The sequence below is a fragment of the Canis lupus genome, chromosome X (genome assembly GCF_003254725.2).
Source record: "Canis lupus dingo isolate Sandy chromosome X, ASM325472v2, whole genome shotgun sequence".
NCBI classification, from domain to species: domain Eukaryota; kingdom Metazoa; phylum Chordata; class Mammalia; order Carnivora; family Canidae; genus Canis; species Canis lupus.
The window spans coordinates 97,229,418-97,252,960 of record NC_064281.1 but is presented as its reverse complement, the minus strand read 5'-3'; positions in this window follow the sequence as shown (position 1 = coordinate 97,252,960).

The following is a 23,543-nucleotide window of genomic DNA, read 5'->3' as shown; positions in this document are numbered from 1 at the left end:
CAATAGTGATGAATCCAGGACTCAAGTTTTCTAAACACTTAATCAACAAGCTCTACCAGTAAAACATTATTTTATTTGTATCTAGTCAGTGTAGGTTATTGAGTTTTACCTAAAATATGAATCCAAAGTATGCTTATACCTAATTTAAGGAGTCCCATGAACTCTTCCCAATGTTTGTATTACAGTACTATTTACATAATACAAAATTGACCATTAACCATTTTAAATGTACAATTCAGTCACTTTTAGTACATTCTCAATTTTATACAACCATAATCTCTATTTCAAAAGCATTTTCATCACCCCAGAAAGAAACCCTGTACTCATTAAATAATCACTCCTCATTTATTCTTACTCCCAGACCTTCATCAATCACCAATCTACTTTCTGTTTCTACGTATTCTAGATGTTTCATATATAATAAATCAAACAATATGTGACCCTTTGTGTGGTCCCCCTCACTTATAATATTTTCAAGGTTCATCCATGTTGTAGCATGTACTAAATTTCATTCCTTTTTATAACCGAATAGACCACATTTTCGTTATCCATCCATCAGTTGATGGATATTTGGATTGCTTTCATTTTCTGGCAATTATGAATAATAGTGGTAATAACAATCATGTACAATTTTTGTGTGAACATGTGTTTTCAATTCACAAGCATATACATAAAAGTAATTCTATATTGTTTTCCACAATGGCCAAATGACTTTACATTCCCAAAAATATTGTACAAGGCTTCTAATTTCTTCACATCTTTGCCAAGACATGCTATATCTGGTTGTTGCTGTTGTTTTAATTACAGCCATTTTATTGGGTATGAAGAGATATTCAGTGGTTTCATTTGCATTTCCCTAATGACTCATAATGATGAACTTCTTTATGTATGCTTATCGGCCATTTGTGTCTCTTCTCTGGAGAAACATCTAATCAAATTCCTTGTCCATTTTTAATTGGGTTGTTTGTCTTTTTGTTGTTGAATTGTGTTATTTACATATTCTAGATATTAAAACTTTATATATATGATTGGTAAATTTTTCATCTCATTCTGGTGGTTGTCTTTCCACTTTCTTGATAATGTCCTTTGGTGAACAAAAGTGGTTTTTGAAACTATAAGCTTTATTCTATAAATCTGTATAGCATTTTGGACATCCCAAGTACTTATATACATTTTACATTTATAGCATTGTTTATCGGTTTCTTTCATAAGCATGCCTGTAATTGTATACCACTACTGTCTATATTCATTTGACATATGGGCTTTGTTCCATTATACAATTCCTAAAGATGTAAGTCACAATAAAAATGAGCAAAACTGAATTACTTGAGTTCTTTTTTTCTTGTGTTTCAATTAAATGGTTTACATTTGCCCCCCATAAAACTATTATAAAATTAGATAAAAATCAGAGTAATAGGGCACTTCCTTAAAGATGTATTCTCTTTCAAGTCATGGTGGCTTTTCACCCAGATTTATAAGAATTTAATTTTTAAAGTCTATTTATAAAATCAGGACTCCTAGGTGGCTCAGCGGTTAAGCATCTGCCTTCAGCCCAGGACGTGATCCTGGAGACTCGGGATCGAGTCCTGCATCGGACTTCCTGCATGGAGCATGCTTCTGCCTATGTCTCTGCCTCTCTTTCTCTGTGTCTCTAATGAATAAATAAATAAAATATTTTATGAAAAAGTCTATTTATAAGATAAATTATTACAATTTTTATTCCAGGTTTGCAGAATGCCTCTATTTTGCTGCATTACTTTCAATATTTCCTTTTTAAAAAGAAGTTCCTTAATTAATATGTGCTTTCTAAAGACTAAAGATGTTTCCACATGCTTTCTACTATGTATTAGTTCCAGATAATCATTAGCAGTCTTTAAATTTAGCTTAGATTTTCATGAAATCATAAATTGTCTTCACTTTTTAATGTACATAAAATGCCTGCTTTGATACAATTACCTAAAATATTAACATTAACACCGAAGCTTAGAAACACCTAGAAACCTTCCTGCAAAAAGACAAAGAGTTTTATTCTGAAATAGTTGTAAATAATCAAGAAATAGAGTAATATTTATCATTGTACAGTATTTTTGATCAGCAAGAAAAAATGGAACCTTTTCATTTGGATCAAAAGTACATAGTCACTACAGATGGTACAGAGGAGGAAGTTCAGAAGGTGGTGGAGTAGAAGGACACTGAGCTCAATCAATGTATCCAAGTCAATAAAACAGGGAGCAATCTGAAGACTGGCAGAACACATACTCCACAAATAAATATATAGAAGCAGCAGCATCTGAAACAATAGGAGAGTCAGAAAAGCAGCGGGAGGCTGCCCATAGGACGGATGGAGCTGTACACAAAGAGAAGGCAGAGAAATAGGCCCTCACACCAAGGAGTTCACATGATGAAGTCTAATCCCCATAACTTTCGGTTTTCAAAACCAAAGGGTCTGAATTCCATGAGTTTGCAAAACCAATGAGACTTGGAGCCAGAAGCCTTAAAAACTGACTCAGCACTGGACTAGCTAAAGGGCAAGTACTAGCAGGGTTGCAACCCTTAAAGACACAGCAGCTGCACAGAGAGGCAACATAAAAACAGTTTACATAAGACCACATGCAAATGGATACAGATCTGTTCATACTGATTTCAAGTTATGTTGAAGAACGTCTTTGAAAACAAGAGAGCTGACAGGTGTCATTTTCTTCCTCTAACCCCCAGCAAAAACATAGCCATCTGTGGGAGGTGGGGCTATACAGACAATTGCTGCCTAACCTGATAGCAGTACACCATGCCCACAATTACTCCTGAGGACTTGCCCACTCCAAGGCTGCTAGTTTAGATTCTGGGCTGAGGGCAAATTTTGTTAAAGCTGCAGGCAACTCCTACATACCTGCCTGATACACACAGCTGTTGCAGGTCTAACCCTGCTGCCATGTAGTGCACAGCCACCAGGCAGGGCCCAGCTGCACTGCCATGACCAACTGCATAACCCAGCCACCTTTGCACACTGGGCCCAGAAATGCCCAGCCATCACCATGTGCTGCACCCAGCCTCACATAAAGGGCCACCCCAGTGCACAGATCCCAGCCACCACAGCATCTCAGGGGGTCTGGCATAGGACTAGTGATCCAACACATATTGTGCTAACACCACTGACCCACTCCCAGGTTCCCCAGTGAGCATGACCCCTCTGAGCTGGCCTACCTGAGTCTCACTACACCACAGAAAGTAAGCACAGCCCACAATAGGCAGAAAGTTAGGGCAGACAACTGCACTGAAAAGAAAAGTGACTTAGACAAAAGAGCAAACTCTAAGCACCACACATAGGAAACTCTCCTGAAGTCCCAGGATCTCATGAACAGGGGACAATGCACTGCAGGGAACTCCAGGACCTCCTCTTCATACAATCACTACTTTCAAGAGCAGAAGACAAAGCTGACTTTCTTAACACAGAGAATCAGACACAAAGGAGACAGAGACATTTATCCCAAATGAAACAACATGACAAAGCTTACCCCAGATATCTAAACAAAACAGAAATAAGTAAAATACCTGATAGAAAATTCAAAGCTATCATCATAAGGATACTCACTGGATAGAATGAACAACATGACAGAAAAAGCAGAGGAATTAATTAGTGAAGCAAAGGACAGAGTAATGGAGAGTAACCAAGCTGAGTAAAAGAAAGAAAAGAATTATGCAAAACAAGAATAAATTTAGGGAACTCAGTGACTCCAGCAAATATAATATATATGTATTATAGCAGTCCCAGAAGGCGGCGAAAGAAAAAATGGCCAAATTCTCTACAGATACACAACTAAGTGGTGTCTTAGCAGGAACCTGAAAGAGAGCCAATCTAACTTATGGAGCAGCTTTTGATGTAAAAACTAAATACAAATAATCTATTTTACTTTTCATAATCATCATAATATAAATCATCCTTAGGCAATAGATGTATATGTATGTCACATATTTAACTAGCCAGATATTCTTCTGGGATTTTGATCTATGGATTTCAAAGAGCCTCCAGATTTGAATTTCTTTTTTAATTTCCTGAAAAAAAAGTCATCGTCTCTGATTTTTCCTAATATTTTTCAAAGATTGCATTTACTTTGATATTTAAAAAAATATATTCCACCTATAATATTGCATAAATTTCAGGTGTACAACATGTTGATTTCATACATTCAAATATTGTAATATGATTGGCATGGTAGTGATAATTAGCACCTCTGTCCTTTTGGAGAAAGAAGTCTATGGGGGAGGAGAGTAAGATGGCGGCAGAGTAGGAGGACTCTGGGCTCACACACATGGGAATGCACAAGGAAAATGTTTTTACAAAGCCACTGGCTTGCAAAATGAGAGGGGCTGAATTTCATGTGTTCTTACAACCAGCAGGGCTTAAAGCCTACAGTTCTAAAGGTCAGAAGGCTTTGCTGGGATAGAGCCTGGAGGCCACTGCACTGCTCCTGGAGAGAAGGCAGCCAAACAATCCTGAGACAGACCTCTTGGAAACAGCCATCTGAGGAGAATGCCTGGGGCGCACAGGGCATAGATTATGTCCTCTACTCAGAGGCAGTATTCACAGAGAAGCCTCTGTGGGAACAAAAGAGCTGGCTGCCACCACTTCCCTCCCCTGCCCATCTGTTTAAACACAGAGTCACCTGTGGGAAGCAGCACAACAGTGACACTGTCTGTCTAACTTACTTACACCAGGTTTCACCACCCACCCCTGCCCTCTGGCGGGACTGCCCTTCTCAGTCAAACTTGCCTCAATCCAAGCACAGTGGGTCCCTCACCCTTGAAGACCAGCACAAACCCTTACCCACACCACGTTTCCTGACCAGAGAGTTCTGCAGGGCCTTGGTTCTGATGGACTTGGTGTCAGATCTCATTTCAGGAGCAGACCAGAGAATGCTTCATTAAAACTCACCACATTCAGGCCATGGAATAAACACTGCCCACCGCATGCAAGGAAAGCTGCTGCAGATGACTGGCCTGGGGGATAGAGCAGCCAAAACACAACAGCAGAGCATACACAGCACACACTGGAGACACTCCCTGAAGCACCAGGCCCTGGGCACTACATGACTTCGACTTCGAAACGCCATTACTTTCAAGAGCAGTAGACATACTGGCTTTTCTAACACAGAGAAGAAGACAGAGACTTAAACAAAAATGCCAAGACAGAGGGATTTTTCACAAATGGATCAAGAAACTGTCACAGCCAGAGATCTAAGCAAAACAGATATAAGTAACATGCCAGATGGAGAATTGAAAGCAGCAATCATAACGTTACTCACTGAGCTTGAGAAAAGAAGATGTCGGTGAGACCTTTACCACAGAGATAATAGAGTTAAAAACATCAACCAGAGATGCAGAATGCAATAAACAAGGTTTAAAACAGGTTTGATGGAATGAACTGCAGGATGGAAGAAGCCGAGGAACAAATGAGTGAGCTAGAGGACAAGATAATGGAAAATAATGGACCTGAATGAAAAAGGGATAGAAGGATTATGCAATGTGAGAACAGACTTAGGGAACTCAGTGACTCCATAAAACATAATAACATTCATGCCATAGGAAGAAGAAGAGAGATTAAGGTATTATTTGAAGTAGTAATACCTGAAAACTTCCCTAATCTGGGGAAGGAAACGGACATCCAGATCCAGGAGGCAGAGAATTCCTATTGATCAAAGTCAACAAAAGCAAGTCAACACCAAGATGTATTGTCATTAAATTTGCAAAATGTAGAGACCAAGAAAAACAACTTAAAAGCAGCAAGACAAAAGAAGTCCTTAACTTATAAGGGAAGACACATAGGCTAGCTGCAGATTTCTCAACAGAAATGTACCAAGCCAGAAAGGATTGGTTTGATACATTCAATGTCCTGAATGGAAAAAATCTGCAGGCAAGAATAGTCTACCCAATAAGGCTATCATTCACAATAGAAAGAGAGATAAAGCTGTTTCAAAAAATAGAAATGGAAGGAAAATTTCCAGAGTCATTCTATGAGGCTAGCATTACCTTGATCTCAAAACAAAAGACCCCACCAAAAAAGGAGAATTACAGACCAATACCCCCAGTCTGCAATTCTGGGTGGAAAAATTCTCACCAAGTTACTAGTCAATAGAATCTGACAGTACTTTTTTTTTTCTCATTAAACTTTTGTTTTAATGGGTCTCAAAATTCTGTGACAGATTTTTGGTCAAGTTGTTTCCATTAAAAAGTACTGATTTTAAAAACTAATAAAACTGTCACACATGCACAAAAAAAAAATGGTCCACAAAACATACTCCTTTCCTTCTGAAGGTTTTACTATGCATTGTTATCATTAACCAGTCTTTTACTATTAAACTTAAATAGCCAATTGACACAAACAGTTCTGAGACCGTTCTTCAATACCTGCCACCCCAGTATTAATCAGTGGTGGAAGAACCGACAGTACTTTAAAAGGATTATTCACCACCACCAAGTGGGATTTACTCCTGGGACACTAAGACGATTCAACATTTGCAAATCAATATGATACATCATATTATTTTTTAATTTTTTAAATTTATTTATGATAGTCACAGAGAGAGAGAGAGAGAGGCAGAGACACAGGCAGAGGGAGAAGCAGGCTCCACGCACCGGGAGCCCGACGTGGGACTCGATCCCGGGTCTCCAGGATGGTGCCCTGGGCCAAAGGCAGGCGCTAAACCGCTTTGCCACCCAGGGTTCCCTGATACATCATATTAATAAAAGAAAGGACAAGAACCATATGATCCTCTCAATTGATGCATAGAAACCATTTGACAAAATACAGCATTCTTTCTTGATTAAAACTCTCCACAGTGTAGAGATAGAGGGAACATACCTCAACATTATAAAAGCCATCTATGAAAAGCCCACAGTGAATATCATTCTCAATGAGGAAAACTGAGAGCTTTTCCCCTAAGGTTAGGAAAATGACAGGTATGACCACTCTCACCACTGTTGTTCAACCTAGTACTAGAAGTTCTAGCATCAGCAATTAGACAACAAAAATAATTAAAAGGCATTCAAATTGTAAAAGAAGTAGTCAAACTCTCGTTCTTCATAGATGACATGAACTGTATGTGTAAAACCCAAAAGACTCCACCCCAAAATTGCTAGAACTCATACAGGAATTCAGCAACATGTCAGGATACAAAATTAATGCACAGAAATCAGTTGGGTTCCTATACACTGACAATGAGACTGAAGAAAGAGAAATTAAGGGATTGATCCCATTTACAGTTGTACCCCAAACCATAAGATAACTAGGAATAAGCCTAACCAAAGAGGTAAAGGATCTGTACTCTAAAAACTACAGAACACTAATGAAAGAAATTGAGGAAGACACAAATAGTTGGAAAAACATTCTATGCTCATGGATTGGAAGAATAAATATGAAAATATCTACACTACCCAGAACAATCAACACATTAAATGCAATCCCTATCAAAATACCACCAGCATTTTTCACAGAGCTGGAACAAATAATCCTAAGATTTGTATGGAACCATAAAAGACCTCAAATAGCCAGAGGAATGTGGGAAAGAAAACCAAAGCTTGGGGCATCACAATGCCTGACTTTAAGCTATGTTACAAAGCTGTGATCATCAAAACAGTATGGTACTGGCCCAAAAACAGACACATAGATCAATGGAACAGAATAGAGAACCCAGAAATGTACTCTCAGCTCTATAGTTGACTCATCTTTGACAAAGCAGGGAAGAATATCCGATGGAAACATGACAGCCCAAATGGTGTTGGGAAAATTGGGCAGCCACATGCAGAAGAATGAAACTGGGCCATTTGCTTACACCAAACACAATGAGAAACTCAAAATGGATGAAAGACCTAAATGTGAGATAGGAAACCATCAAAATCCTAGAGGAGAATACAGGCAACCACCTCTTCAACCTCGGCCACAGCAACTTCTTGCTAGACATGTCTCTAAAGACAAGGGAAACAAAAGCAAAAATGAATTATTGGGACTTCCTCAAGACAAAAAGCTTCTGCACAGCAAAGGAAACAGTCAACAAAACTAAAAGGCAACCTTCAGAATAGGAGAATATATTCACAATTGACATATCAGATAAAGAGCTAGTATCCAAAATATATAAAGAACTTACCAAACTCAACACCCAAAAAACAAACAGTCCAGTCCAAAAATGGGAAAAAGACATGAATCTACAACTTTCCAAAGAAGTCATTCAAATGTCCAAAAGACATATGAAAAAAATGCTCAACATCACCTATCATCAGGGAAATACAAAGTAAAACTACAAGGAGACACCACCTCACACCAGTCAGAATGGCTAAAATTAACAGTCAGGAGACAACAAATATTGGTGAGGCTGTGGAGGAAGGGGAACCTTCTTACACTTGGTTTGTTGTTGTTGTTTGAATGCAAGCTGGTGCAGCCACTCTGGAAAACAATATGGAATTTCCTTGTGAAATTAAAAATAGAGCTACCCTATGACCCAGCAAATGCACTGTTATATATTTACTCAAAGGATACAAAAATACTGTTTTGATTCTTATCACTTGATACACATGGAACTTTCTCAAGAATAGATCACATATTAGGTCACAAAACAGGCCTCAACAAATACAAAAAGGTTGAAATCATACCATGTACCTTTTCTGATCACAATGCTATTAAAATAGAAGTCAACCACAAGAAAATATTTGGAAAGACCACAAATACATAAAGGCTAAATAATGAGCTACTAAACAATGAATGGATCAACTAAGAAATCAAAGAAGAAATTTAAAAATACATGAAGACAAATAAAAATGAAAACACAATCATCCAAAACCTTTGGGAAGCAGCAAAAGCAGTCCTAATAGAGAAATAAATAGAATACATACCTACTTAAAGATGCAAGAAAAATCTCAAAGAAACAACCTCACCTTAGACCTAAAGGAGGTAGAAAAAAGGAAAACAAACTAAGGCCTAAACTCAACAAAGGGAAGAAATAGTAAACATTAGAACAGAAACAAATGATATAGAAACAAACAAAAACAATGGAACAAATCAAGGAAACTAGGAGCTGGTTCTTTGAGATCAATAAAATTGGTAAATCTCTAGCCCAACTTAAGAAAAAGAAAAGAGAAAAGAATTAAATCAATAAATCACAAATAGGAGAGGAAAAATAACAATGAACACAAAAGAAATAGAAACAATTTTAAAAGAATATTTTGGGGGCACCTGGGTAGCTCTGGTGGTTGAGCTATGAAAGCCTTTGGCTCAGATAATGACCTCGGGGTCCTGGGTTGAGTCCAGCATCAGACTCCCTGCAGGGGGGGGGGGCTGCTTCTCCCTCTGCCTATGTCTCTGCCTCTCTGTGTGTGCCTCTCATGAAAAAATAAATAAAACATTTTTCAAAAAAGAGAATATTATGAAAAACTATATGCCAACAAATTGTACAACCTGAAAGAAATGTATAAATTCCTAGAAACATATAAACTACAAAACTGAAACAGAAAAAAAAATAGAAAACTTGAACAGACTGATAACCAGCAAAGAAATTGAATCACTAATTTAAAAATCTCCCAACAAACAAAACTCCAGGGCCAGATGGCATCACAGGGGATTTCTCCTAAACATTTAAAGAGGAGTTAATACCCATTTTTCTCAAACTATTCCAAAAAGGAGAAATGGTAGGAAAATTTACAAATTCATTCAATGAGGCCAGCATTACCCTGTTACCAAAGCCAGTTAAAGCCTCCACTAAAAAAGAGGACTACAGACTAATATCCCTTTTGAACATAGATACAAAAATTCTCAATAAAATACTAGCAAACTGAATCCAACAATACATTAAAAATCTGATTCACCATGATCAAGTGGGATTTATTTCTGAACTGCAAGGGTGCTTCAGTATTCACAAAGCAATCAAAATGATATACCACGTTAATAAAAGAAAGGATAGGAACCATATGATCATTTCAATAGATGCAAAAAAAAAGCACTTGACAAAGTATAGTATACATTAACAATAAAAACCTTCAACATAGTAGGTTTAGAGGGAACACACTCAACATATTAAAGGTCATATATGTAAAACCCATAGCTAATATCATCATCACTCAGGAAAACCTGAGAGCTTTACCTCTACAATCAGGAAGAGGGCAGGGATGCCTACTGTTACCACTATTATTTAATACTGTACTGGAAGTCCTAGCCACAGCAACCAGACAACAGAAAGAAAAGGCATCTAAATAGGCAAAAAAGAAGTAAAACTTTCACTATTTGCAGGTGACATGATATTCTATATAGAAAACCCTAAAGACTCCACTAGAAAACTACTAGAACTGATAAGTTCAGTAAAATAGCAGGGTACAAAATCAATGTACATAAATCTGTTGCATTTCTATACGCCAATAATGAAGCAGCATAAAGAGATATCAAGGAATCAATCGCATTTGCAATTCCACCAAAAAACGTAAGATACCCAGGAATAAACCTAACCAAAGAATTGAATGACATGTACTCTGAAAACTATAAAACAATGTTGTAAGAAACTGAAGATGACACAAGGAAATGGAAAGACATTCCATCCTCATGGATTGGAAGAGCAAATATTGTTAAAATGTCTATACTACCCAAAGCAATATATACATATAATGCAATCCCTGTCAAAATACCAAAAGCATGACAAATACGCACCATTTGCTTTGACGTGGATGGAACTGGAGGGTATTATGCTGAGTGAAATAAGTCAGTCGGAGAAGGACAAACGTTATATGGTCTCATTCATTTGGAGAATATAAATAATAGTGAAAGGGAATAAAGGAGAAAGGAGAAAAAATAAGTGGGAAATATCAGAAAGGGAAACAGAACATGGAAGACTCCTAACTCTGGGAAATGAACTAAGGGTGGTGGAAGGGGAGAAGGGCAGGGGGTGGGGGTGACTGGGTGGTGGGCACTGAGGTGGGCACTTGACGGGATAAGCACTGGGTGTTATTCTGTATGTTGGCAAATTGAACACCAATAAAAAATAAATTTATTATTAAAAAAATACCAACAGCATTTTTCAGAGCTAGAACAAACAATCCTAAAATTTGTATAGAACAGCAAAAGATTCTGAATAGCCAAAGCAATCTTGTAAAAAAAAAAAAAAAGCAAACTAGAGGCATCACAATTTCAGACTTCAAGTTATAAAGTCATAATAATCAAAATAGTATGGTACTGATACAAAACTAAACACAAACATCAATAGAACAGAATAGGAAACCCAGAAGTAAACCTACAACTCTAAATTCAATTAATCATCCACAATGCAGGAAAGAATATCCAATCGGAAAAGGACAGTTTCTTTGACATAGGGTATTAGGAAACCTGGACAGCAACATGCAAAAGAATGAAATTGGACCATTTTCTTACACCATACACAAAAGCAAATTTGAAATGGATTAAAGACCTTAATGAGAGACCTGAAACCATAAAAATCCTACAGGAGAATACAAGTAATAGCTAGTCTTTGACATCATCCATATCGACTTGTTACTAGATGTGTCTCCTGAAGCCAGGGGAATAAAAGTAAAAATAAACTATCAGGACTTCATCAAAATAAAAAGCCACTTTACAGAGAAGGAAATAATCAACTAATCTAAAAGGCAATCTATGGAATGGGAGAAGATATTTGAAAATGACATATCTGAAAAGGGGTTAGTATCCCAAACCTACAAAGAACTTATAAAACTTAACACCCACAAAATGAATAATGCAATTAAATGGGCAGAGGACATGAATAGACATATTTCCAAAGACAACATACAGGTGGCCAACAGACATGTGAAAAAATGCTCAACATCACTGATTATTAGGGAAATACAAATCAAAACTACAATGAGATATCACCTCACATCTGTCAAAATGGCTAAAATTAACGATGCAAGAAACTACAGGTGTTGGCAAGGATGTGGAGAAGGGGGAAACCCCCTTGCACTGTTGGTAGGAATGCACTCTGGTACAGTCACTGTGGAAAACAGTATGGAGTTTTCCTCAATAATTTAAAACCGGAACTATCCTATGATCCAGGTATCACACCATTGGATATTTACCCAAAGAATATTAAAAACAGTAAGTGAAAGGGTTACATGCACCCTATGTTTATCGCAGCATTATTTACAATACTTAAACTATAGAAGCAGCCCAAATGTCCCTCAATAGGTGAATGGGTAAAGAATAAGTGATACATGGGATGCCTGAGTGGCTCAGCCGTTGAGCGTCTGCATTATTCCTGTTGTTGGTTTCTAATTTAATTTCTTTGGGATCAGAAAACAAACTCTGTTTTATTGCATTCCTTTGTAATTTATTAAGACTTTATAATTGTTGAACATATTACGTATCTTGGTGATTATTCCATACACACTTGAATATAATGTACATTTTGCTTTTGGGGATGTGGTGTTTTATAAATGCCACTTAAGTGGTTATCAGCGTTTTTCAAGTCTTCTACCTTTACTTATTTAGTAATGTTATGTCATCCTCGTGAATTGATTGATCCCTTTATCATTATGAACTACATCTCTCTATCTTTGATAATATTCTTTGCCTTGAAATCTACTTTGTCTGATATTAATATAAGACTCCAGATTTCATAGGATTTCTTTTCATAGTGGTTGTTTCATGTTTTTATTTAAATTCTAGTTATCGTATACTGTAATATTTAACTCAAGAATAGATTTTAGTGATTCGTCACTTAGATATTACACCCAGTGTTCAAAACAAGTGGTCTCCCTAATACCCATCACCCATTTATCCCATTTCCTGCCCACCTCCCCCCATCAACCTTCAGTTTTTTCCTCTATAATTAAAGTCTCCTGTGGTTTGTTTTCCTTTTTTCTCTCTTGCCATTTGTTCATGTTTTGTTTATTAAATTCCACATTTCTGAAAAATCATATGGTATTTGCCTTTCTCTGACTGACTTATTTCACATAGTACAGTATACTCTTCTTCTATCCACATTGCTGCAAATGGCAAGATTTCATTCTTTTTGATGCTAGAGTAATATTACTTTGTATTTATATACCACATCTTCTTTATCCATTCATCACTCAATGGATATATGGGCTTTTTACATAACTTGACTATTGCTGATATTGCTGCTATAACCATCAGGGTGCATATGTCCCTTCAAATCAGTATTTTAGTAGCTTTTTGGTAAATACCTAATATGTAATTGCTGGTCAGAGAGTGGTTCTATTTTTAACTTTTTGAAGAACCTCCATACTGTTTTCCCAGGGTGGCTGCACCAGTTTGAATTTCCACCAACAATGTAAGAGGGTTCCCCTTTGTTCATATCCTCATCAACATCTGTTGTTTCCTATGTTCATCTTAGCCATTCTAATGGGTATAAGCTGATATCTCATTATAGTTTTGATTTGTATTTCCCTGATGATCAGTGATGTTCAGCATCTTTTCATGTGCTTTTGACTATTTGTGTGTCTTCTTGGAAAAATGTCTATTCATGTCTTCCCATTCTTTAACTGGATCATTTGTATTTTGGATCATTTGTATTTGTATTTTGTATTGTGTTAAGCTTGATAAGTTTTTTTGTAGATTTTAGATATTAACCCTTTATCAGATATGTCATTTGCAAATATCTTCTATTCCGTAGGTTGCCTTTTAGTTTTGTTGATTGTTTACTTCACTGTGCAGAAGGTCTTTATCTTGGTGAAGTCCCAATAATTCATTTTTACTTTTGTTTCCCTTGCCTCAGGAGACATGTCTAGTAAGAAGTTGCTATGGCTGAGGTCTAAGAGATTACTACCTGTGTTCTTTAGGATTTTGATAGTTTCCTGTTGCACATTTAGGCCTTTTATCCATTTTGGACTTCTTTTTGTGTATGGTGTAAGAAAGTGGTCCAGTGTCATTTTTTGCATGTTGCTGTCCAGTTTTCTTAAAACCATTTGTTGAAGAGACTTTTTTTTCCATTGGACAATCTTTCCTGCTTTGTTCAGAATTAGCTGACCATACAGTTGTGTGTCCATTTCTGAATTTTCTATTCTATGCCATTCATTGATCTATATGTCTGTTTTTATACCGATACCATACTATCTTGATGACTATGGATTTGTAATATAGCTTGAAGTCCAGAATTGTGGTGCCTCTACATTTGCTTTTCTTTTTAAAGATTGCTTTGGCTCTCTGGGGTCTTTTGTGGTTCCATACAAATTAAAGGATAGTTTTCTAGGTCTGTGAAAAATGGTGGTGGTATGTTGATAGGGATTGCATCAAATGCGTAGATTGCTTTGAATAGTATAGACATTTTATAAATATTTGTTCTTCCAGTCCATGGACATGGAATGTTTTTCCATATCTTTGTGAGTTCTTCAATTTTTCTTATAAGTGTTCTATGGTCCTCAGAGTACAGACCTTTTATCTCTTTGGTTAGGTTTATTTCTAGGTATCTTATAGCTTTTGTTGTATTATAAACGAGATTTGATTCCTTGATTTCTCTTTCTCCTGCTTCATTATTGGTGTATAAAAATGCAACAGATTTCTCTGAATTGAATTGTATCCTACATCTTTGCTGAATTTGTATATGAATTCTACCAATTTCTTGGTGGAGTTTTTTGAGTTTTCTACATAGAGATCATGTTGTCTACGTGAAAGTTTGACTTCTTCCTTGCTGATTTAGAAGCCTTTTCTTTTTCTTTTTTTTTTTTTTTTTTTTTTTTTTTTTTGGTCTGATTGCTGAGGCTAGGACATCCAGTACTAGGTTCAATAATAATGGTGGGAGTGGACACCCTCTCTTATTCTAGACCATAAAGGAAAAGCTCCCAGTTTTTATCCGTTCGAGATGATATTAGCTGTGGGTCTTTCATGTATGGCCTTTGTGATGTTGAAGTGTATTCCCTCTATCCCTACTTTCTTGAGGGTTTTTTTTCAAGAACGGATGCCATACTTTGTCAAATGCTTTTTATGCACCTATTGAGAGCATCATGTGGTTCTTGAACTTTCTTTTATTAGCATACTATATCACATTGATTGATTTTCAAGTATTGAACCATCCTTGTAGCTCAGGAATAAATTTCACTTGATTATGATGAATCAGTGTTTTGATATACTGTTGGATTCTACCCATTAGTGTCTTGTTGAGAATTTTTGCCTCCATGTTCATCAGGCATATTAGCCTGTAATTCTCCTTAGTGGAGTCTTTGTTTGGTTTGGAAATCAAGGTAATGCTGGTCTTGTAGAATGAGTTTGGAAGTTTTCCTTCCATTTCTATTTTTTGGATGAATTGGTATTAACATTTCTTTAAATTTTTGGTAGAACTGGGATCCCTGGGTGGCATAGCGGTTTAGCGCCTGCTTTTGGCCCAGGGCTCGATCCTGGAGACCCGGGATCAAATCCCACGTCGGGCTCCCAGTGCATGGAGTCTGCTTCTCCCTCTGCCTATGTCTCTGCCTCTCTCTCTCTCTCTCTGACTATCATAAATAAATTTTTTAAAAAAATTAAATTTTTGGTAGAATTCTCGTGGGAAATCATCTGGTCCAGGACTCTTATTTGTTGGAAGAGTTTTGATTACTGATTCAATTTCTTTGCTGGTTATGGGTCTGTTCAAATTGACTATTTCTTCCTGTTTCAGTTTTGGTAGTTTATATGTTTCTAGGAATTTCTCTACTTCTTCTAGATTGTATAATTCGTGGGCATATAATTTTTCATTTGATAAATCTGGTTAGGAGTTTATCAATTTCATTGATTCAATGAACCACCTCCTGGTTTCCATTGGCCTATTCTACTGGGGTTTTTTTAATAAAATAATTTTTATTGGTGTTCAATTTACCAACATACAGAATAACACCCAGCGCTCATCTTGTCAAGTGTCCCCCTAGTGCCCGTCACCCACTCGCCCCCACCCTCACCTTCACCCCCCTCCCCTTCCACCACCCCCAGTTCGTTTCCCAGAGTTAGGAATCTTTATGTTCTGTCTCCTTTTCTGATATTTCCCACACATTTCTTCTCCCTTCCCCTCTATTCCCTTTCACTATTATTTATATTCCCCAAATAAAAGAGAACATACACTGTTTGTCCTTCTCCGATTGACTTACTTCACTCAGCATAATACCCTCCAGTTCTATCCACGTCGAAGCAAATGGTGGGTATTTGTAGTTTCTAATGGCTGAGGAATATTCCATTGTATACATAGACCACATCTTCTTTATCCATTCATCTTTCGATGGACACCAAGGCTCCTTCCACAGTTTGGCTATTGTGGACATTGCTGCTATAAACATCAGGGTGCAGGTGTCCCAGCGTTTCATTGCATCTGAATCTTTGGGGTAAATCCCCAACAGTGCAATTGCTGGGTCGTAGGGCAGGTCTATTTTTAACTCTTTGAGGAACCTCCACACAGTTTTCCAGAGAGGCTGCACCAGTTCACATTCCCACCAACAGTGTAAGAGGGTTCCCATCCTCTCCAACATTTGTGGTTTCCTGCCTTGTTAATTTTCCCCATTCTCACTGGTGTGAGGTGGTATCTCATTGTGGTTTTGATTTGTATTTCCCTGATGGCAAGTGATGCAGAGCATTTTCTCATGTGCGTGTTGGCCATGTCTATGTCTTCCTCTGTGAGATTTCTCTTCATGTCTTTTGCCCATTTCATGATTGGATTGTTTGTTTCTTTGCTGTTGAGTTTAAGAAGTTCTTTATAGATCTTGGAAACTAGCCCTTTATCTGATAGGTCATTTGCAAATATCTTCTCCCATTCTGTAGGTTGTCTTTTAGTTTTGTTGACTGTATCCTTTGCTGTGCAAAAGCTTCTTATCTTGATGAAGTCCCAATAGTTCATTTTTGCTTTTGTTTCTTTTGCCTTCGTGGATGTATCTTGCAAGAAGTTACTGTGGCCAAATTCAAAAAGGGTGTTGCCTGTGTTCTCCTCTAGGATTTTGATGGAATCTTGTCTCACATTTAGATCTTTCATCCATTTTGAATTTATCTTTGTGTATGGTGAAAGAGAGTGGTCTAGTTTCATTCTTCTGTATGTGGATGTCCAATTTTCCCAGCACCATTTGTTGAAGAGACTGTCTTTCTTCCAATGGATAGTCTTTCCTCCTTTATCGAATATTAGTTGGCCATAAAGTTCAGGGTCCACTTCTGGGTTCTCTATTCTGTTCCATTGATCTATGTGTCTGTTTTTGTGCCAGTACCACACTGTCTTGATGACCACAGCTTTGTAGTACAACCTGAAATCTGGCATTGTGATGCCCCCAGATATGGTTTTCTTTTTTAAAATTCCCCTGGCTATTCGGGGTCTTTTCTGATTCCACACAAATCTTAAAATAATTTGTTCTAACTCTCTGAAGAAAGTCCATGGTATTTTGATAGGGATTGCATTAAACGTGTAAGTTGCCCTGGGTAACATTGACATTTTCACAATATTAATTCTACTGGGTTTTTTGTTTATCATTTATTTCTGCTATAACCTTTATTATTTATCTTTATTATTTTCCTTCTGCTGGCTTTAGACTTTATTTGCTGATCCTTTTCTAACTCCTTTAGGTGTACGGCTAATTAGTGTATTTGAGACTTCTCTTGCTTCTTGAGTTAGGCCTATATTGCTCTATAATTCCCTCTTGTGACCACATTTGCCACATCCTAAAGATTTTAGACTGTGATTTCATTTTTATTTGCTTCCGTGTATTTCTTTATTTCTTCTTTAATTTTCTGATTAATCCATTCATTTTTTAATAGGATGTTCTTTAACTTCCATGTATTTGTGGTCTTTCTAAATTTTTTCTCATAGTAAATTGCAAGTTTTATAGTGTTCTGGTATGAAAATATGTATGGTATGATCTCAACCTTTTTGTACTGGTTGAGGCCTGATCTATGACCCAGTATGTGATCTATTCTGGAGAATATACCATGTGAACTCAAAAACAATGTGTATTCTGCTGCTTTAGGATGAAATGTTCTAGGTATATCTGTTAAGTCCATCTAGTCCAGTGTGTCATTCAAAGTGATTATTTCCTTTTGATTTTCTGCCTAGATGATCTTCCCATTGCTGTCAGTGGGGTGTTAAAATGCTCTACTATTATTGTATTTTTATCAACATGCTTCTTTATGTTTGTTATTAATTAATGATATATTTGGGTGCTCCCAAGTTCGAGGCACAAAAATTTACAATTGTCAGATCTTCTTGTTGGATGGACCTCTTCATAATGATATTATTACAGTCTTAGGTTTAAAATCTAATTTGTCAGATATATGGATGGCTACTCTGGCTTTCTTTTGACATTCATTAACATGATAAATTATTCTTCTTCCCCCTCACTTTCAATCTTCACTTGTCCTTAGGTATAAAATGAATCTCCTGTAGACAGCATTTAGATAGGTCTTGTGCTTTTTTAATCCATTCTGACACCGTATGTCTTTTGATTATAGCATTTAATCCTTTTACATTCAGAGTGATTATTGATAGATATTAATTTAGTGCCATTGTATTACCTGTAAAGTCAGTGTTTCTGGAGATTTTCTCTGTTCCTTTCTTTCCCACTCAAAGAATACTCTTTAATATATCTTGCAGGGCTGGTTTAGTGGTCACAAACTCCTTTATTTTTTGTTTGTCTGGTAAATTATTTTTCTTGTATTAAAGACTTGGTTAGTTAGTCAGTTAACAGAGGGCACACAAGCAGAAAGAGAAGCAGCCTTCCCACTGAGCAGAGAGCAAGATGTGGGGCTCAATCCAAGGATCCTGGAACAAAGGCAGGATCCTTGTTTATAGTTTATCCAGCAAAGATATTCCTTATCTCTGTATTTTGCAAATTTTACTGGTCTTGGCCTGCTTTTGTTGATTTTGAATGGAGTTCTCTGTGCCTCCTAAATTTGGATGTCTGTTTTCTTTTCCAGTTTTGGGAAGCTTTCAGTGATAATTTGCTCAAATAAACCCTCTGCCCCTTTTTCCCTCTCTTCTACTTCTGGGACTCCTATGATACAAATATTATTATGATTTATGAAGTCACTAAGTTCCCTAAGTCTACATTCATGATCCAATATTTTTATTTCCCTCTTCTTTTCAGCTTCATTATTTTCCATTATTTTGTCTTCTATATCTCTTATTTATTCCTTTGCTTCTTCCATCTTTGTTTTCATTGCATACAGCTGGTTTTGTATCTTAGTTATAGCTATTTTTATTTTGGCCTGACTAGTTTTTAAGTCCTTTATATCTGTAGTAAGTGGTTCCCTGGTGTCTCTGTTCTTTTCTCAAGCCCAGCTGATAATCTCATGATTGTTGTTTTAGATTCTGGTTCAATCATATTACTTATATGTTTTGCTTAGATCCCTGGCTGTGACCACTTCTTATTCTTTCTTTCATAAAAATTCTCCATGTTGGCATTTTGTCTATATCTGTGTCTTCTGTGTCTTAGGAACATCTGATATTTTTCCTCCTCCTAAGAGTAATAGCTATATTAAGAAGAGGTCATATAATATTCAGAAAAGTTTCTGGTATATTCTGTATGCATTCTGCTATTGGGTTTTGGCTGCTATTTCCCTCCAGCCAGTCCTCTGCAGAGTTTCTCCTTGCCTGCAGTGGTTACTGTTTGGATCTTTTCCACTGTTTGGTGAGTTTTAACTAAGTGTGTTTTGGTCTCCTTGTTAGAAGAGCCTAGATTCTATCTCCCCTAGAGATGAAGCTTTGCAGTACTCCAACCTCAGACATGGTGGGTGTAGGGGTTTGTGTTGGTCTTCTAGGGGAAGGGTCTGATGTTGCTATAACTCCCTAGGCATACTTGCCCTGGTTAAAAAAAAAAAAAAGCACCTGTAGATACCAATTAAACATTTTGAGAGTATTTTAGAATCACATACAACTGTAAGAAATAATAGACATCCACATTTTAACTGAATTCTTCAATGGTAAAATTTTACAGAATTATAGAACAATATCAGAACCAAGGTATTGATATAAATACAGTCAAAATACAGAACATCTCCATCACCATAAGGATCCCTCATGTTGCCTTTAGTAACCACAACCACTTCCCTTCCTTCCAATTCCTCCTTAACCCATATCAACCACTAATCTGTTCTCCATTTGTAGAGTTTTGTATCAAGGATGATATGTAAATGGACTCATTAAGTATATAACTCTTGGATTGTTTTTTTCACACAGCATAATTTTTGAGAGATTCATCAGCACTGTTTCATGAATTAATGTTTCTTTCTTTATATTGCTAAGTAGTATACCACGGCATGAATGTACTAGTTTATATAACAATTCACCTAATAAAGAACATCTAAACCATTTTTAGGGCTATTATGAATAAACCTGGTATAAATGTTTGTGTACAGATTTTGTGTAAACAAAATTTTTCATTTAGATGGGATAAATCCCCAGCAGTGCAATTATTGTGTTGTTTGGAAAGCTTGTATTTCGCTTTGTAAAAAGTGCTGACTTGTTTTCCAGAGTGGCTGGACTATTTTACATTCTCACCAGCAATGTATGAATGGCCACTTTCTCTATATTCTTACCAGCATTTAGGATTGTGATTTTTAATTTATGACTATTCTGATAGATGTCTAACAACACATTGTGGCTTTAGTTAGCATTTCCTTGATATCTAGTAAGATTAAACATCTTTTCATGTTTATTTGCCATATGTATATGTTCTTAAGTGCAAAGTTTCTTTATGTCTTTTGCCCATTTTGTATTTGGATTCTTAGGTACTTAGCTAGGTGAATTTGGTACTTAGCTCTTGAGTTTTGAGAGTTCTTTATAGATTCTAGACAAAAATATTTCCTTAATATGTGGTTTACAAGTGTTCTCTTTCAGGTCTGGAACTTCTTTATTCATTTTAAAAGGAGTCTTCCATAGATTGAAACTTTCTAATTTGGATAACACTGCCTCACCTGATAAATTTGGTGTTTCTCCAGCTATATAAATGGATTTTCTATTTTAAAAAATGATAAAAAGACTTATGAAATTATGTGAATTGTATTTATATTCAGGTGCAAGTGCTAGCAAGACAATAACCAAATTGTAAATATAGTTATAAAAATAGTCTTCCTATATTTAGTTGAATTCTCCCTTTATGTAAGACCACTATTTAGTTATTTCCATTGAGATATTTCACCTGGGCTTTCACCCCATCTGTACTACCAAATATCTTCACCATTTTTCTTTCATCTCTTTATCCTTAACCAAAATGTACTTTCCCAGTGCTATCTTGGGGGAAGATTTTGCTTTCCCTAGAATATCTGATAAATTATTTGTGGTACTACCAAGTACCTTATCTATAAAATGAGAATCACAATAGTATCTAGTTTATAGGGTCTACATCATGATTAAATGAGATAATATAGGTACCATTTATTTAAAGAGTATATTTTCAAAGCACTCTTTAGAATATTAAACAAAAGTATTCACTGTAATAGAAACTCAGTATAACTTCTGCAGCGGAGACTTTATTTTAGATATGTCTCATCTGGCACTCTTCAAATAATACCAGTGTTATGATTCCCTCCATGTATACCCAGGGATGTAGCAGACGATGACTCAAAAGAAAAATATTATGGAACAGCAATTACTATACTAAGTCATAGCCCTGGTTTATCCATCTCAATATGCTGTTACTAAAAATATTTTCATCCGTTCAACAAGTTTAGCATCTACTGAGTGTCCATTACTATTCTAGGCACCAAAAGAACATCAGTGAAAAGAACATCAAAAGAGCATATAGATGAATAACCACAACCAAATAAACCCTGCTTACACTTTAGTGTACATGTATGATGTCAAATTTCAACTTTTTGAAGTAGCCAGATCTAACTCTAGTATTAATGGATTTATCTTAACAGTGTCTGAATACATTCATATTTCCTACAATGTTACTTCTTGGCATAATAGATGCCATTCACCAATTATCTGCTGGTTAATCATAGTTTCCTAAATTTACTTCTTAAAATATGTTAGCACATCAAGATTTGGTATGCAAATCATGTGCCCATTTCCCATCTGATTATCTTCTTTGGAAAAAAACTGTCTATTCAGGTCTTTTTTTTGATAGATCATATAGTTTTATTTTTAAATTATTTAAAGGTTTTATTTAAATTCAAGTTAGCTAACATACAGTATTACATTCGGGTGACAATTTAGTGATTCAACATGTACAAACAACACTTGGTGCTCAACACAATAAGTGTACTCCTTAATCCCCATCACCTATTTAATGCTTCCCCCTACCCACCACCATTCTGGTAAGCATCAGTTTTTTTCTCTTTAGTTAAGAGTCTTTTTCTTGGTTTGCCTCTCTCTTTATTCCCCCCATGTTCATTTGTTTTGTTTCTTAAATTCCATATATGAGTGAAGTCATATGATATTTGTTTTTCTCTGACTGACTTAGTTCACTTAGCATAATACTCTCTAGTTCTATCCAAGTTGTTGCAATTGGTAAGATTTCATTCTTTTTGATAGTTTAGTAATATTGCATTGTGCATATATACCATTTCTTCTTTATCCTATTATCAGTTTTAGGCTGTTTCCATTTTTTTCCAATTTTTTCTGACAGAAATATATAGGTTTAGATATAGATAATATAGATATATAGAGATATAAATATAGATATATAGATGTAGACACACAGATAGAGATAGATCTTACTAACAGCTGAAATAATTCTCAGTGGAGAAAGACTAAATCATTTTCTCCTAAGTTTGGGAACAAGGGAAGGATGTACACTCTCACCACTTTTATTCAACAATGTACTATGGGTTCTAGCAGTGCAGTAGGCCAAAAAAAAAAAAAAGCTAAAAAGGCATATAAATTGGGAAAAAAGGAATAAAAATCTCTAATTACAGACTCTATGTTTTTATGATCACATAGATAGAAAATTCCAAGTAACCTACAAAAAAGCAACTAAAACTAATGAGTTTAATAAGATCACAAGATATAGCGTGCTATAGATTGAATATCTGTGTCCCCCAAAATCATATTTTGAAACATAATGATCATTGTGATAGTATTAGGAGGTAGGGCCTTTGGACAGTACTTCCATCACAAGGGTGGAAGCCTCATGAATGGAATTAAAGCTTTTATAAAAGCTATCCCACATATCACCCTAGCTCCTTCCAATATGTATAGAAAGAGAGAGAAGTCAGCAGTATGTAACATGGAAGGGGGCCTTCATCAGAGCCCAAGCATACTGGCGCTCTGATCTTGAGCTTCTGGACCCCAGACCTGTGAAAAATGAATTCTTGTTGTTTATAAGCCACCTAATTTGTGGCAGTTTTATTATAGCAGGCCAAATGAGCTAAGATACAGGGTTAATATACAAAATTTTACTATGAAATAGGTAGTAAAAATGTATTCAAAAAATATTATTTATCATAACACCAAAAATATAAAATACTTAGGGATATATCTAATAAATGTGTAAAATATTTGTATGCTGAAAACTATTAACTTTGGTAAAAGAATTAAGACATATAAATGGAGAGATCTACCATGTTAATGACTCTTAAAATTCAATATGTTTAAAATGTCAATTCTTCCCCAAATTATCTATATATACAATGTAATCCACAC